Source organism: Equus caballus, chromosome 17 (assembly GCF_041296265.1).
Source record: "Equus caballus isolate H_3958 breed thoroughbred chromosome 17, TB-T2T, whole genome shotgun sequence".
Taxonomy (NCBI): Eukaryota; Metazoa; Chordata; class Mammalia; order Perissodactyla; family Equidae; genus Equus; species Equus caballus.
In genome coordinates, this window is record NC_091700.1 from 69,813,541 (window position 1) to 69,831,782 (window position 18,242).

Consider the following 18,242-nt stretch of genomic DNA (forward strand, 5'->3'; position numbering starts at 1 on the left):
TGTTCTGGGACATCATTAAGTTACTTGGACACAGTTTGATCTTTTCATATTTTCCTTAAGTTTTTTTATGTAGGCCAGTATTGAATTTAGTCTAAGGTTTATGTTTTCCCACTACTAAGGCAAGACACTCTGAATACTCTAACTGATGATCTATGAATTCTAAAATTTTCAAGTGTTTCTGAGAACAGATATTAATCCCAGTCTTTTCCAGTCTGAGTACTATTTTTTCTAACCCTTTCAGGTGGTTCTTTTCTGTAGCTACTAGAAGTTTTCTCACAAGCATGAGCTACTCAGGATTCAACTGAATACCGAGGAGGACCATCTGTAAGTCTCAGAGTGGACCCTGTGCTGTTTTCTACTCTATGGCACTATGTACTGTGAACTCTATCAGCTTTGGATTCCTGAAACTCCCAGCTTGGTCTCATCAACCCAGAGAAACCTCCAGGTTCAGCCTGAGTCTCCCCTCCCTAAGCCACGGGCCCAAGAACTTTCTCTAGGCTGTATGTTGGGAACATCATAGGGCTCATCCCATTTGTTTTCCATCTCTCAAGGATCATTATTTTCCATTGCCTACTATGCTACATCTTGAGTGTCACTGTTTTATATACTTTGTTGGGTGTTTTAGTTGTTTCAGGCAGGAAGGTAAATCCAGACTATGTTACTCCATCTTGACCAAAAGTGGAAGCCACGATGTATTTTTTTTCCAACTTAACATTATAGAAAAAGCTTTTTCAGTGCTATTAAAATTACTCAAAAACATACTTTAAATGGATGTATACTATTTTACTATGTGGAAGCAGCAATAGTTTAAACAAATTTTGCTATTTTGAATAATGTTTTCATGGACTTATTTTTTACTGTATTTTTATCAGCATAAGATTATTTATCTAGAATGTGTTCATAGAAATGGAATAACCAGGTCCAAAGGATTGAATGTTGTATTCATTTTCTAGAGCTGCCTTAACAAAATACCACAAACTATGTGGCTTAAATAACAAATTTTATTGTTTTACAGTTGTGGAGGCTAGAAGTCTAAATTCAAGGTGACAACATTCCGAGGGATGTGAGGGAAAATCTTTTCCATGCCTCTTTCCTTGCTTCTGGTGGTTTGCTGTCAATCTTTGGCATTCCTTGGATGACTTCTGCCTTTATCTTCATATAGCATTCTCCCTATGTGCATGTCAGTGTCCAAATTTCCCCTTTTATAAGGTCATCAATCACATTAACTTAGGGGCCCACCCTACTCCATATGATCTCTTATCTAATTACCTCTGCAATGACCCTATTTTCAAATAAGTTCACATTCTGAGGTACTGGGAATTAGAAGCTCAACATATGAATTTTGGCGGGACACAATTCAGCCCCCATAATAAACATATTTAAACTCCTTTATTCATATACACTTCCAAACTGATTCTAGGAGGGTCATAATAACAAATTAAATATGTTTTATTTGCACACAATTTAGTGCACTATAATAAAGTATAGTGGGTCAATAGTTTATCACTATACATACTGATTCTTCTATAAGTATTTTATAAGCTTTAAAATATATTAGAGCATTTTGCCTTTCCCATCTCTGAACTTGTTAGTCTCACTCCAGACATGCTCTGGATTAAATATATGTTTTCCTTTTCAATTGTCTATTGACCTTTCTTTCTAAGTGAACCTTTCTTTAGCTTGTTTAATTTGTCTCTATTTTCCAATCTGCTTTCACAGGTAATGTTTAAAAAGCATTTGTGCCTTTCCTAAAAGGAATGAACTCTATCAACAAATGTAGCACGTGTGCCTTTCCTAAATCAAAATGAACTCTATCAGCAAGAGTTATTTTTAAGAATATTTGCCCTGATGTCTCTAAAATATTAGCAAACAAGGGAAATTAGATTGATTCAAATAACTGTGTATTGACCGAATATTCACACTCACATTTCTGTAAATGTATCAAGGTCCAGGTATAACTTGCACTGGAATTTAGAAATATCTGAATTTGCACAATTTTCTGGTGAGGACAGCCACCAAGAATTGATTTACATAAAGATTTGTAACTGTATATGAATGAAAGTTATCAATTCTGACACTGGAGGTGGGAAGATAAGGGATGGAGATGACAAAATGGTAACTTTCTCACATATGGTCTTTCCGCCTCCTCTTTTACTTCAGCTCCCATAATAATTGTCAGTGTTTTAATGCTACCATCATCCTATTTCTGAGGCTGAGGAAAACTGGGTTACCAAGGTAACCCAAAATAATTCAGATTGTTCATTCAACAATAATTACTCTATGCCCAGTACTGTGCTAGGTATTAAATATGTAGTGGTGAAAAAAGGCCTGGATTTCCCAGAAACTTAAAATCTAGTTGAGAGACAAGCAAAAAACCCTTTAACTATGCTAGTGATTATTCATGCAAATAATAATGGTATTATGGAAACAGAAATGACAATTCAGATTGGGAGACATGGTAAGGGTTATCTCAAGAAGTGAACTTTAAGCTAACACCTGAAGAAGGAGTGGCTATTTGCCAAGAACAAGTGGAAAGAAGGGTATTTTAGGTAGAGGAAAGGAAGAGATGAAGACACTGATGCTAGTGCTTGATGCATTCAAATAATTAAAGGACAACATGGCTGGAATATAATGATCAAGAGTGATAAGATTAGGTTGGAGAGGAAGGCAGGGGTATGATAACATAGGACATTGTTAGGGCATGTTTACAATCGACGGTTATATTGTAATCTCAATGAGTAATCATTTTTAAAGTGTATAAAATAAGTATGGGACATATTTAACTCACTTGTTATAAGAGGAATAGATGGTAAAAGACAAAAGGAGCAGATAAGATGAGAGGGTGATGCCAGTTGATGTGGGGCAAAGTAAATAGATTCTGGATATATTTTTGAGGAAGCAGCAGAACCAGTGGAAAAAAGAGGAACCAGTTTTTGATTTGATGTGGCAAGTGAAGAATGGCAAAGGGATATCTCCAAGATCTTCCACCTCTCTGGCTCAAGTAACTAACTGGGTAGTTTGAGGCCAATTACTTACCCTAGGAGGACAAAGCAAGGTTTAGTTTGACTCAAAGATTGAAAGTTTAGTTTTATTTATATTAGGAATTTAAAGTTGCCTGCTTGATAGCCAGGAGATATCAAGAAGAAGTTGACTGTAAATGTCTAGAGATCACAAGAGTAGCCTGAGTTGGGAGCACAACTTTGAGAGTCGCCATCATATAAATGTTATTAACTTTAACACCAAGGAAATAGATAAGATCACATGGTGAGGAAGTCTAGAACTAAAACTGAAGACAGACAGTCCAAGAACTCTAAGATTTAGCAATTGCTTAGAGCAGGAAGAAACAGTTAATGGAACTGGAGAGGAGCACTTCAGACGTCAGAAGGCAACAGTCTTCTGAAAGTGTGGTGTCTGGAAGATAAGAAAGGACAACAGATTTAATATACTAATGGCTAAGAGAGCTATTGCATTCTGGCTACGTAAAGGCTTCTGTGGCTTTAGCAAGAGCTGTTTCTTTGGGAAAAATAGGGAGGGAATCCCAAATGGCGTGTTAAAGAGGGAAAGGTAGATAGGAAGGTAGAAACAGTATAGCAAATGATGCTTATGAGATTCTGGGTTATACAGAGAAACAGAAAAACAGAGTAGGGCTAGAAAAGAATGTGAAATCAAGGGAAGTTTTGGGTTTGTCTTCTTAAAAAGATATGAATTATCAAAGTTGGTTTGTAAGCTGTTGGGAAGATCCTGCAGATGATAGAGACTGAATATGTAGAGAGGGAATGCCCAAAGAAGAAACTCCAGAAAATAAGAGATATTGTCATTTGACAGGAGTAGGGCTTTCCTTTTGCCATAAAGAAGGGCAAAAGACTAAGATGGTCCAGATAGATGGAGACTTGGTAAATGAAGATGAGATTGGTATGGAAAAGAATGAAGGCCAAAGATTTTCTAATTCTTTTTAGTGAATGTGATATGATCTCAGTAATTATATAATATTTTAAAATAAGGTGTACTTTAGATACTTTATATATAAAAATGGATGTTTTATTTTCTATAAAAAATAAAATATAAACAAATAAACAACAAATACCGTTAAATATACAACAAATTGGGGAGTGGAATTTTCCCCTTTACACTTTGTCTTATAAAGCAATTGGGAAGCCTTGTATTACAGCACCTAAATGGCATTCCTGCCTTAAATTTTAAGGACAGAAATAAAATCCCAACTTATCTGAATGTTTGAGAGTACATTTGATGAAATATGCTGCTAGAAACTGTCAGAAGTTGAAGGGTGTATTGTTCTAATATAAAGCCAGCTTTATTCGATCTGTGGAAATCTGGTAATACATGCAATAAAATATAACAGTCTCAATAAAGGATGTTCTTTTCCACTGTTTTTCTCCCCAGAATCTTATATTTGTAGAGGATTTTTGTTTGGTTTTCTCTGTTTAGTAAAATACATTGGCAAGGAGCAATTACATAATATTTGTTTACCATGACAAGCCAGAAAAAAGTAACTTCTTCCTACGTTGTTGACTTTAGTGATCTAGTCTCTCTTTTTCTTTGTCATCCTTAAATTCTAACTGAAAAACCCTAAATCCAGTTTTAGATCCATCAAGAACCAAATGGCTTATTAGGATTAGGTGTTGTTATTTTCACTTCCTTCCTTCCATTCCTCCTTCCTTCTTCCTTGTCTCCTTTCTTTTCTTTTTTCCATCGTTTCTTTTTTTTTGACCTGCCTTTCAGGCAGCCTGAAGATTTGAAAATGTTTATTCCAAAATATTGTTCAGAAAGCTCACTTTATTGGCAATATTGGCAACCTAAAAAGTGAGCCATGAATATCTTCCAAGGTCACTTTTAATTCTCTGACTCAACATCATTGTAAAATGATCGATATTCTCATAAATAAGTTTGGAACCAGGAAAAAGAGAAAACTTGTTAGAAATTGTGTGTGTAATCCAATTAGCCAAGGCAACCCCATTCCCTCCCAGCTGAATTTACTGTCTAGCATTTGTTCAGAATGCCCATACACTAGCCTTATTTTGGAGTTGCACTTGGAGAGTCACTCAGAGTAGAAATCCTAATCGTAGATCCAATGGCAGTGGTAATATCAGGAAATGTCAGGATAGTTTTCAGGGCAAGAGACAAATAAGGCTTGTTCTATGTTTAATTGTTTGGAATTTTAGAGAAATTTGAAAAATAAGTAAACTTTGAATTATAAAAAGGAAACCCAATTTTTTTTCCAACTCAATCAAAATTTCAGTAAATACCAACTAATACTAAAAGACATTTCAAAAAGTTATCTAATCTTTTCTCCTATTTTAAACATGCTCATTAAATTATATGCTCCTATGCAAGTGGCAATTATGTTCCTAAATTATGTTACCAATGTTCTTAAACATCTTCAGAAGTGGTAATCATACAATTTCCTTTGCTTTGCTTTTCCAGAGACTCGTATTTAGGATATTTCCCTACTTATATTTAGCAAAGCACTATGTGTTACAACTTAATTTGCCTCCTCTTGTTCTGACTTTAATGTGGATTATCGTCCTTAAAAATTATGACCCATTTTACAGAATCTCATCAGAGCAAGTTCAAAACCAAGCCAAATTACAATAGTTAACATATTCCTATAGAGATGCAGAGAAAATTTTCGTAATATTTTTCTCAGCTTTTATAAGAAATGAACCTTAACTGAATTTTCAAAAACAGTCAACATTGGTAAGGAGGAAATTATTACAACCTGATATGCATTTTATGATTTCTCTGAAATAAAACAATCTCAGAATTTCAGATTATTCTTGTCAATGAACAACTTGGCATCAGGATTAAATAAAGGGAGAAATCATACTTTTGGAGAAGCTCAGCCCTCAGGAAGGAAGGGATTCTTGAACTAGACTTTAAGGAGGGAGAAAAGTTCAGAAGGTAGAAATTCTGACTGCCATTCTCAGCCGAGAGAACTGCGATGAAGGAGGGTCCCTGTGAACGTCACTTAAAAATCCACTGCTTTGTTTTGCTTTTGTTTCTGAATTATTATTATCTCTTTGTTCTCCTGTTTTTTATTATATTTCCTTATTTTCAGCGTCGGCCTGGCCGCTTTCTCACTTCTATTGTTCTGGTGAGCAAAACCAAGGAAATAATTTGGAAGCTTGTTGCAGTACATTTCAGGATTTTGCAATTTGGGGATATCACATTGCTATGTGAGAGCATGCATGATGTAATGCCAGTGTTTGCCACTAAAAGCAACTCTTGTCATAATTTCACTAAAAAAAGGCAAAGAAAAGACCAAAGGAAATACAGAACTTTGGGAAATTTTGCCATGAAGACAAGAAGACTTACATTAAGCATTTTACCAAACATCTTCACATATCTTCTCTCAAATGTCTTCTTTCTGCTAAGATGGAATTTTCATGAGGAGAGCTATCTGGTAAATCTAGATATCTAGTAAAGAGTTATAGTAGTAAATAGAATGTGTGAGCAAGGAAGAAAATAACATTTATAGAAAAATAATTATATTTATATACAATTAATTATTTATATGCATATATTATATATAATATAATGACTACCATACACACACACACAAAGGACTATAAAAGGTGTGTATACACATATATAGATATTTAAAATGGTAGCCTAAACAATTATTATTATAATTTCCCTTTTCAGAACACAAATAAATTACTTCCCTTTTTTAAGTTAAACACAAAAACAGAATCTTCTTTCTCACTCTAAGCAGAAAGTATTTCACATGCAACTTCCCAGGAGAGAGTCTTAGAAATGACAGGCCAAATCTAAGCCCGTGGCATATGATGACAGGATGGTCAACAAGCTGACTTTTGACCATTTATGTCAGATTGTAAATGAAAAGGCTGCTTGCTTGACTCTCAGATGGAAACCAGCTGTGGAATGGTTGGTTACCCATTGCATTTTAATTATTACTTGTTATCCATAAGAGAGGGTTAAAATTATTATAAATGTTTGCTACTGAACTAAAACATATGGAAAACATGTTATTCCTGGGAGCATTTTTGACAGAGTGTGTGTTGACATCAGAAGAAGACCAGTCCTATGTGGCAATGTCCTTGGGCTATTGTCTATTGAAACCTTAATTAGTAATGTGAATATGATCTGTATTAGCACTAAAAAAGATACTTCAAGTTTAAATTACAGGACTATTTTTTCATTTCCAACATATTTTGATGTTTATAACGTAAAGACTCCCAATTCATAGCATCTCAGCAGAAAACACTCAAATTGTTTAACATGTTTCACAAAGGAAGTAAAATTAGGCTTTTGTGCAAAGAGAGCAACTAAATTAAAGTTTTAAGAACCTGATATGTGTATTAAAGGCAATGATGAATTATATTATGGATATTTTTGCATTGCAGAAATTGAAGAGAAGCCAAGATTGGTTTTTATTTCATTTATCAGGACTATCACACAGCAATTTGATAGTTCCAAACAATTAGCCATTAGAGACTTGTGAAAGATTTTTTTTTCTTTTTTCTTTTTCAAACTGTGAAATGACTCGAAGAATACCTTTTTTTAAGAAAACACCCTGAGTTAAAGTTCAAGAAATCTGAGCATACCTCCAACCTCTCCCTGACTTTGCTGTGGATCACGTGGAAATGCCTTTCCATTTGCATTTAGATGTGATTCCTCACTGAAAAGCCACATAGCCCTTGTCCTAGTTTGGAGAAATAATTTGAGTCTTTAGGTCTGACTTAATTTATGTGGAATGAATAAGCCCTTCCTGAGCAGAAATATCATTAAAGTTAAATCCTCAATGTATTATGTTTCTGTTTTTATTTTTATTATTCATATATAAGTGCCTGTATATTTGCATTAATATCAGCCTTCTTTATAAACCTTCTTTAATTAGAAATAGCCCTAAAGTTTTCCTCCCATTTTTTATGTAATCTATGTGACATCAAATGTGGATATGTGTACGTGGATGGCTAAAGGCTAAATTAGCTGGAACAAAATCATGTTTTGCTCATTTTTGCTTTGCTCCATTGAATGACAGAAAATTTAGACCCAAAGGATGTTAATAATGATATAATTCACTTTCTTATGTTAAAAATGAGAAAATATACTTAGGAGGTTTGATGGCTTATCCAAGGAGATGCATAAAGATGGCAGGCAGCTGACATATATGAAACAATATATTCTAATGGATTTTCCACTGTCCCACAGCATTACTCTCCTGAAAGAGTTCTTTGCTGATAGGAGTTTTTCTTGGTTCCAACATGATCCAGTCAAATTATTTTAATTAATTTAATTAATTAATTAATGAAATTTCAAACCCTGTTAACGTTCGATCATGAATATTTGGACCCAGCTTTCCACAGACTTTAGTCGCATGATAAGACAACGGCCACCCGAAGTCAGCCCAGAGCAGTGAAACTGTGCCTCTCATTATAATTCTCAGAAGGTTACCTCATAAAGCCACTGGTTCAGATAGGAGTCTATAAATAACTAGAATACAATGTCACGACTTTGAGGAGTGGGACATTCACTTACATCACATTCAGCTCTTGTCACAAAGAATAAAACCTAAACCTACAGACGTGTGAAGGGTGGACTTTGATGCAGGCCAAATTTTAAATTGCCATCAATGGATTAAATGTTCAATTCCACGAGATTTTAGTAAATTGGCTCAAAACTATGTATTATCATTGAACAGGCATGACCAAGTCCTAGCAAAATATAGTGAGCATCCAGAGAAATATTAAAAAATAAAACACGTCACTCTGGATGACTTTTTTCAAAGGTAATTTTTAACATCTAACAATTCTCTCAGAGAGCTGAAAATAATCGTAATAAGTTATGCTCTTTAGTGTTTGATTGTGTGCAATGATTTTATCATGCTGTAGCATCCTACCTTCTAATTTGTCAGTTTATGAAAAGCTATATTTATAGAAACAATGTTATTACACCATTCCTTTCTTATGAGGAGATTTGGCAATTTAATTTTCATTTAATACCTTATACTTTTCTCTACTCTAAATTATGACCAATGATACTTATATCTATTTGTGAAATAAGTGAATGTCTCTGCTTCTAACTTGAGTTTGAAAGTACTATTCTCGTCTCTTTTTCCAGGATGAGTGATCAAATAATCCATACAAACTACTGTAATTTCCCTCATTAGTCTATGCTCACGATTGAAATCATTAGAATTTCAATAATTAATAATGAATTATTTCTACTTAATATATGAGGTATGGATATGTAATTTGAGATCTATACATGGCATTCATATAAATTTTTTAAATCTCTTTTAAATGGCTTACGTAAATTTAAACCTTAAGCTAATTTTATGTCATTAATTTAAGACATGAAACTGTAAAACTCCTAGAAGAAGATATAGGGGAAAAGCTCCTTGACATTGGTCTTAGCAACGATTTTTTGGAATTGACAACAAAAGTGAAAAGTAAACAAGTGGGACTACACCAAACTAAAAAGTTTCTGCACAGGAAAGGAAACCATCAACAAAATGAAAAGACAACATATGGAATGGGAGAAAATATTTGCAAACCATATAACAGATGAGTTAATTCCCAAACATATAAGGAAACCATACAACTCAACAGAGAAAAAAACAAATAATTCGATTAAAAAATTGGCAAAGGACCTAAATAGACATTTTTCCAAAGAAGACACACAAATGTCCAAGAGGTATATGAAAGGATGGTCCACATCACTAACCATCAGGAAAACGCAAATCAAAACCACCATGAAACACCACCTCAGACCTGTTGGGATGACTATCATCAAAAAGTCAAAAGATAAATTGAACTCATAGTAACAGAGAGTAGAGTGATGGTTACCAGAAGCTGGAGAGTGGGGGAAGGGGAGAAATATTGATCAAATGCTACAAACTTTCAATTATAAAGTGAATGAGTTCTGGAGACAATGTACAGCATGGTGACTCTAATTCATACCAATGTATTCTACACACGAAATTTGCTAAGATCCCAAGTGTTCTCATCACAAAATAAAAGGGTAACTATGGGAGGTGATGGTTATGTTAATTAGTTTGATGGTGGTATAATTTTACAACGTAGACAGATATCAAAATATCATATTCTACACCTTAAATATATACAATTTTCATGTCAAAAAAATTAAATACAAAATTAAAAAGCAGTCTTTAAAATTCAAATGTCAGATCTATAAATTATTAGCAAGTGTTGGGTAATATATTTAAACTCTCAGAGTCTCTATTTCTTATCTGTAAAATGGATAATATCCACCTCATAGGAATTTAAGCATGATAGGCAGTTTCTAAAAGGACTCTTGGTATTCACTCCCTTGTATAATTCCTTCCCCTTGAGTGTGGGTAGACCTAACAATTCACTTCTTACAAATACAGCAAATGTAAGAGGATATCACTTCTGATACTAAAGCATGAATGACTGTGAGTTTCGTCTTGCTTGTTCTCTCGCTCTCTTACTTTTTCTGAGGTAAGCTGGCTGTCCTATGGAGAGGTCCATGTGGCAATGAGCTGATGGAAGCCTCTAGCCAACAGCCAATAAAGAACTGAGGTTCTCAGTCCAATCACCCATGAGAAACAAGGTCCAACCACACGAGTGTATTTGGAGACTTGAGACTGCAGCCCCCTTTAATACCTTGATTGTCTCCTTGTGGAAGACCATGAGCCACACGGCTCAGGTAAGGCTGCCGCAGATTCCTTACCCACACACAAATGGTAGAATAATAAATGTTGTTTTGAGCCATCGAGTTTAGGGTAACTTGTTACACAGAAGTACATATCTAATACAATAAATTATCCATAGAGCTCTTGAAATACAGCTCTGGGGCTTAGGAGAAAGCACTGAAATGAGAAGACATCAAGAAATAGATTTTGCCTTAAATTTGGTGCTTTTACATGGTGATTGACTAGAAAAGAGGGTAAGAAATCCTTGGAGATCACCAATACTTAAGGAATTTAAGATCCATCAGAGGAAGAAAAATCCATGGTGAAGACCAGAAGGAACAGTTAGGAAGCTGAGTTTGAGAACTAAGAGACAGTGTATCATGGATGTCAAGTGAGAAGAGAATTTCAAGAAGGAAGTGGTCATAATACCAAAGTTGATTAACACTGAGGCAGAAGGAAGAGGAGTAATATTTTCTAAAAACTCATTATGAGACAGGCACATGCAGGTGTTTTGCAAGTACCAACTTTAGTCCTTATAATATTAGAACATGATTATTCCCATTTTACAGATAAGAAGGATACTCAAAGGAGGGAACTATCGTGTCCAAAGTCACAAAGTCAGTGTGTGGAAGGGTCAGGATTCAAATGCAGATCTAACTCCAATTCCTTGCTTTGTCCACTACGATATAATGACATGCTGACCTGTACAGGATAGCTTATAAAGCTCTTATACAACAAGCCTACTTAGACTGACACAAAAGCGCTGTGAGGTGGTTAGGAATTTCCTCTCCAACCAGTGGCTGGTGCTCAGGCTTTACCATTTGTGGTTTCTGAAGGAACCATGTTCTCTCAGGACCCTGAACATGCTGGAAGGGCTACTCTTCCCTCCTGTCTTTGTGACTTTTTCCAGATACCTCCAATCATTACCTCCTCCAACAAGATCAACCTCCTATCTTAGGTGGAGTTAGTGACTCAAAGCTCAGATGCATACCTTTGTATTAGCACTTACTATGCTCTATTTTAATTGTTGATTTATATCTCTATCTCCTCCATCATAGGTTCTGTCTATAATTTCCATCATAATTTCTATATTCCTGTTTTATAATAGACAATAACGTAGATGTAGAGTGAATCAATAAACGAATGAAAGAAGACTTTGGCTGAAGACTGAATAATGAGAAAGCGAAAGGAGTGACAAGCAGAAGCAAGAGCATGTATGAAAGTCAGAAAACACAAAAGAGCATGGAGTATTCAGAAGAGAAAACATTTCCATATGGAAATTTAATGCTCACTTCGTCACACGTATACTAAATTCAGAACCATATGGTTATGGGATTCACTAGGAAGTGGCAGAAAAAGAGATGGGAAAGCAAAGGATTGTAACAGACACTGTTGGTTGCTATCTAGTAACCATTCCTCCTTCCCTCCTTCTAACAGAACTCTGAGTTCAGAGGTTCACCTGCATTTAGTCATGTGCTTCAGGGATTGCTCATCCCCAGGCTTCGGAAGGAGGAAATAGGGGCTCCTGTTGTCCTAAGGCAATGCAGATGGGTACATCCCCCTTGCCCAGGTTGGTGTAGATACGAGTATGGGATGCAACATAGCCAGCCATGTTCTTATTATTGATGGAAACTTCACTCATTTGTATTGATCAGTCACTAGCCACTGACTGGAATAATCTCAGCCTATTATTGTTACCACATAGTGATAATTGTCATTTATTGAGCATGCTCTGTGCCAAGCGCTATAACAATAACTTTATACACCTTACGTATGAAAGAGCCCTGTGAGCAATGTCTTTGCTAGGGTAAGGTTCAGGAGTACTTAATTTCTAGACAGTTTATTTCAATTTTCATTAGTGAATCCATTTTGTTCGACAGAATCAAGCACTCTTTGACCTCAGTGAGAAGAAAAGGAAAAGACCTATTTATTATGTACAGTGGATTAAAAAAGAGAGAGAGAGAGATAGTGTTAGTCAGCCCCCTTCCTCATCTCTACCCTGATCACAAGGGAAAAGATTCTTTATGACCAGATGTTCTTCCCCAGGTAGATGGAGTATTGATTTAATGACGCTTCCATGGCAAAGGCTTGACTGTTGCAGGCCCTCTATTTCAGCCACATGCTAACACTTATGGATAAACCATCCAGGTGGAGGTACATCTTAATATGCAAGATGTGGGTTAGAACAGCCCCTGTTCCTGACCAAGGTCCAGAGTGGCCTCCTTCCAGCTCCTGCCCACATCAAGGCTAGTATCTCAGAAGTCCCTCTCCTTGAAAGTTATTTCATCAGGAATAAGGGGTTCATCATGCATTGGCTTAACTCCTATCTAACCGCCAGTACCTCCTTGCACTTTTAAATCGGACCAAGATTGTTCCCACATGTTCTCCATGTTCTCTCTGGCCAGATGGCTCTTCCCCAAGATCGTTACATGACTCATTTCTTCATTTCTTTCAATTTTCCTAAATTTTATACTCTCAGAGTAACCTGATGTCTCTATACAAATTAGCAGTCCTGTCACTCTGTCACATTAGGTGAATTATTTTTCATAATGGCACTTGTTGCTATGTGCTATTACATTATATTTTTCCCTGGATCATCCCAATGACAACGTAATTTCCCTGAAGGCTAGACTTTGTCGTTTTGTTCCTTATTTCCTTAGTGTCAAGAAGAGCGCCTGGCACAAATTTGGCACTCAGTAAATATTGTTGAATAAACAAATAAATCTTATTTATTATAGAGATAAAATTTATTAAACTAAAAAATTAGACAGGTTTTCAACTGAAGGGTGTATGTTTTCAACCACTGGATATTGAATATCAGTATATGCTGCATTTTTTCTCAAGTGCAGCTATGTTGGGGGAGGGCAGCATGTTCTTAAATTTATTAGGCCTATTGTAGAAATCAGGAAGTTGAGATTCACAGTCTTCTTGAAGGCCCATCTAGCACTCCTCCCACTACTCCACTCCATGTGCTTGGCTGCTTCTGGCATTTCCAAGGTTTAAATGGAGGAAAAGAAGAGAGTTGCAGTACAAGAAACCTCTTACTTAACTCTAGCATTGACCTGGCGTTGGTACTTTCTGGGCTTGGTGAATGTTATAGACCAACTCTGTTTCTTAGGGAATGGTTGTGGTTTCTTCAGACACTCATTCAGATCTCTCATTGCAGACACATTACTGCAGACAAAGTCTTCCCTGGATGGCTACTTCTAAATCTCTGCCATCCCAGCCCTGAGCTTCCTTGGCTTTCTCCTCACAGAATTCCATCTAAATTGGGACCTATCATCCCTCTGGGCAGCCCTCTTGAACTCTTTTTTTTAATCACTCTTGCTCAGCCTTCAGAATAACTAGACAGCTACAGTCTCTTAGCTTTTCAGCTTTGTCAGGCACAGGGCCAGATTTCTGGCTGCACAGACTCCAAGTAACACAAGTAAGACTGTGTGAGCATTCTCCTTGAAGCCTTCTCCAAATCCAGATTAGGGAAAATGTGAAATATTTTATAGATTTCTGAAAATTCCTGGAGTCCTACTTTCCATTTCCCCTTCTCCAAGCCCCATTGTCATTGCATCTGCCCTTGAACTGCACTCTAATTGACTCTGAGTTATGCCAAGAGAATCCACTCATCTCAAGGCTTTAGTGAACTCTGTAGACTTTATTCAGGATTTTGTAGGGGTGGCAGAGGTGATATTGAAATCACACTGCTGACAGTAACTAACTCAAATCACATCATGCACACAAACCTTTCTCTATCATGCAAAGCCATCCAGGTTTTTCTGACTCCTGCTCCCTAAGTTGCCTACACAAGATCGAAATTTCTCAGTACAACAAAGGCCATTTCGATAAAAAAGGATCCATCCTCAAAAGAGAGCAGTCACGCTTATAAACATCAAAGTTTCTTTCTTGCATAAATGCATATGTATGTGCATGTATGTCTATTTACATTGACAGAAAGCAGCATATGATGGATTTCCTTGCATTTTAATTTGAATAATACCAAAAATGCAAAAAAGTGAAAGGTTACTCACAAAGGTCGTCATTACTCTAAATATTGTGTGCGTGCTCACACACACACGCAAAATAGGAAGTAAAGCCTACCTTAGCTCCCACTATATCTTAGATATGATCGTTTTAGAAATTTGTTGGGTGTGTTTCTAGGCTAATATGCAGACATTTGTGTGTATGCATATAAATAAGTTTTTATACAATTATAATCTTGTGAAAGACATTGATCTGCAAGTTGTTGTTTTTTCCATTAACAGTATATTACCATTGTCTTTCTGTGCAATACATACACCTGTTTGTTTTTGTGACTACAGAGTACTCCCTTTCTTGAATGCAGCATTATTGACTTAGGCTGTGCTTGCCACACCTCCCCACTCCCCACAACAGTCTTTCCAGTCTTTGATAGAACCCAATTTGTGTGGATCACATCTTTTTCAAAATGTTTTGACTATGTTGTCTTTATTTATTCCACATGAATTAGAATAATTTTTGAAAGATCAAAGAAAAACAGATGCCCCACTGAGATAAGCATTATAGGAAATATAGATAGTAATTGGAGGGTGCATTAGCATGTTAAAATGTTGTCTTTCCATCCAGGAACGTGACATGGTTCTGCGTTCATTCAGATTCCGGTTCTTTGTTTGATTGACTTTATGTCCCCAATACAGTTTTGCAATTTTTATCTTAAATGTCAGACATGAGCAATGATAAATGGATGCTAATATGGGTCCCAGGAAGTTTTGCAATTCAGCCATAACCTAATTTCTACATAAAAAATCTAAAATGCTGCCTTTGTGTTCCTATTGCTCAAATAATTCCTGTTCTTAACATTTGAACAGCTTCAAAGGATGCCAGCTTTTTTCGTTGCCAATATTTAATTCAATAATGCAAATAATCAAAGTTGTAAGAATGTATCTTTTTCCCATGGGAGGCTCAATAAAGCTAATAAAATTTTGAATGAAATGTGTCACCTAATATATGTGTAGTTTGTTCCTGAATTGATTCCATGCAACAAAGTTTGCTTGTCAGTGTTAGAAAACCTAAACATTTATTTTAAGTTGAGTCTTCTTAATGAAGTATCTATGAGATGTCAATCAGGGCAATGAGAAAAATTGGTCCTGTTTTTTAAAAAAAATTATCTGTGTCTTCTATTGTTGTTTACAGTAAATGCTTATTTGGAGGAAGAAGCTGGCCATTCATCTTGTCACTTTGTGACAGGATTTCTTTTCCATTGCCCTTGTTTTTGGCCTCTGGATTGCTGCTATGGGAAATTCCTCTGAAACAATCATAACTGTAGCAGAAAAGGGAAATACAAACCTAAATTAAGGTTTTTTCTTTGTCTTTTCCCCTCTTGGAAAAACCAGATTATTTAGATAATTATGCCAGATAGCTATCTGAAATCATCAAAAAATTCTAGATAATTACTTCAGATCATTTTTATCACAATATTTTGTGTTCATATGGAATGTTTATTTCCAATATGTCTAGGAAGACATTGTTTTAGGGACCAACTAGAACTGTGCCACTATTCATGCTCCTTGTCGACCATCAACACCAGATACAAAGTTATGAAAGAAATTTAACTTATATTTGAAACTCTAAGTATGTACAGCAAACACAGAAACTAGGAATTCTACTGGGTAATCTTAGCATTTAAATCACATTTTTGTGGGAAAACAAAAACCATTCCACTTGTTTTAACAGGAAGAAATTTAAGAGAGTGAATTGCATACTTAAAATGCTGATCATAAGGCTAGGAGAGTAAAGGTCAGGGTGCGCCACTGCTGGCTTTTAGGAAATTAGAGTGTAGAGATACAGGAAAGTGTCACCGAAGCTCTCAGTTGCCTACAGCACTGAAGCAGGTGACTTACAGGAGCTCACCCAGAGGATGCTGCAAACCTTATGTCTACAGTCTGCCAAATATCTCACCCGTTGCTTCCAGAACCAAAAAAATGACTTCGATTCTGTCATTCAAATCTCTTGTGACTGATTCTCTTGTTGAAATTAAGCATAAATCCTGCAGCAAAGGAGTCTGGGGAATGTAGTTTTCAGGCTTCAAATCAAGAGATATGGGGAGGATCTTAGAAAAGTAGGGATGGTACTCAGTATCAATAGACAATATCTCACCCAAATGAGCATTAGCATGATTCCTAAGATTGTAGTTTCCCAGTGGAGACCTATAATACACTTACATACTTATTTCAGATTTGGTCAACACTATAATTTTCAACTTGATCTAAACCCATCTGGATGCCCTTTTTCCCTATTTACAGAATCCTAAGTTAATGCTTCCTCAAGAGGCAGCCCCGGTTGGCATTACCCTCTTAGACTTAGAAAATGGTGTAAAAATCTCTTTCAGAACAGACCCAGCAGAGCTGATTTATATCCTTTCTACTTTCATTTTCTTCCACTACGGCAGTGGGAGAATGAGTTATAAAACTTGGCTAGCACTTCCCCTAGCAACAAACCAAATTAACACAGCCTCATTTCTCTTGGGTCACATTTCTATACAAGAAGATTAACGTGTTTTCAAGTCTGGCTAGGTGGCTTTGGCTAACTGAAACTCTTGTCATTTTTATTGAATCATTCATGGAACTGATTTGAATCTTGTAGAGAATGGTCTCTATCTTTAAGGGCTTAATTTGATTATTTGCAGATGGACTTCGTGCAGTTTTCAAAATATATTATCTGTTGCCATTTCAATGAGCCTGGAAGTTTGTAGAATTCTGGATAGATTCCAGCAACATCATTCTGAGTAACTATGAGAATCAAGATCCAAAAACTTTAGGCAGCAAATTTCCATTAATACTCCCTAATTTTCAGCTCCAGGCTCCTACAAAATGACTTCATATGAATTCTAAATATTGGTTAATATCAAAATCTCCACTACAACCAAAAAATTTTATCCCCCAAATTATTTTTCTCTTCTCTGTATAGGAAAAACTAGAGAACAATTTAGGCAAATTGCTGTCATGGAAAATCTAGAAATGCTGACATAAATTAAAAGAAAAATGTCGCAAGTTAATATAATTCTCTTTTGAATAATCTAAAGAAAATTTCCACTTGAATCATCAATTATACAGTCTTTAATTGCCTAGAATAATAATTTTCTGAATTTGTTTGATATACAAGAATATATTCTGTCCCTATCTGAACTGTGGTGAGAATTATGGTCTCAAGTTTTCTAGTTAATATAGTTAATTATATATATTAATACATATATTATATATAATAATATATAAATATAATTATATTACATATAATATAGTCAATATAATAACTATAATATAGTTTTATAGTTAAAAACTATATTATAGAAGATATTAATATCAAAAATCATTTATGATATAGCAATACATAAAGTAGATTTCAAAAGAATATATTCTGATCCCATTGTTATTAAAAAGGTAAAAGGATGAATCATATCCTTAGAAAACCATTATTTATCTCTGGCCAGTAATATTGTGATTGATTCTAATATTTCTGTGTGTTTTCTGCATTTTCTTACACAACTTTTGTTATTAAATATACTTATTTTCAAATAAAAGAACCAGTCTTCATTTGCTAGTTTTCCCAAAAAGAT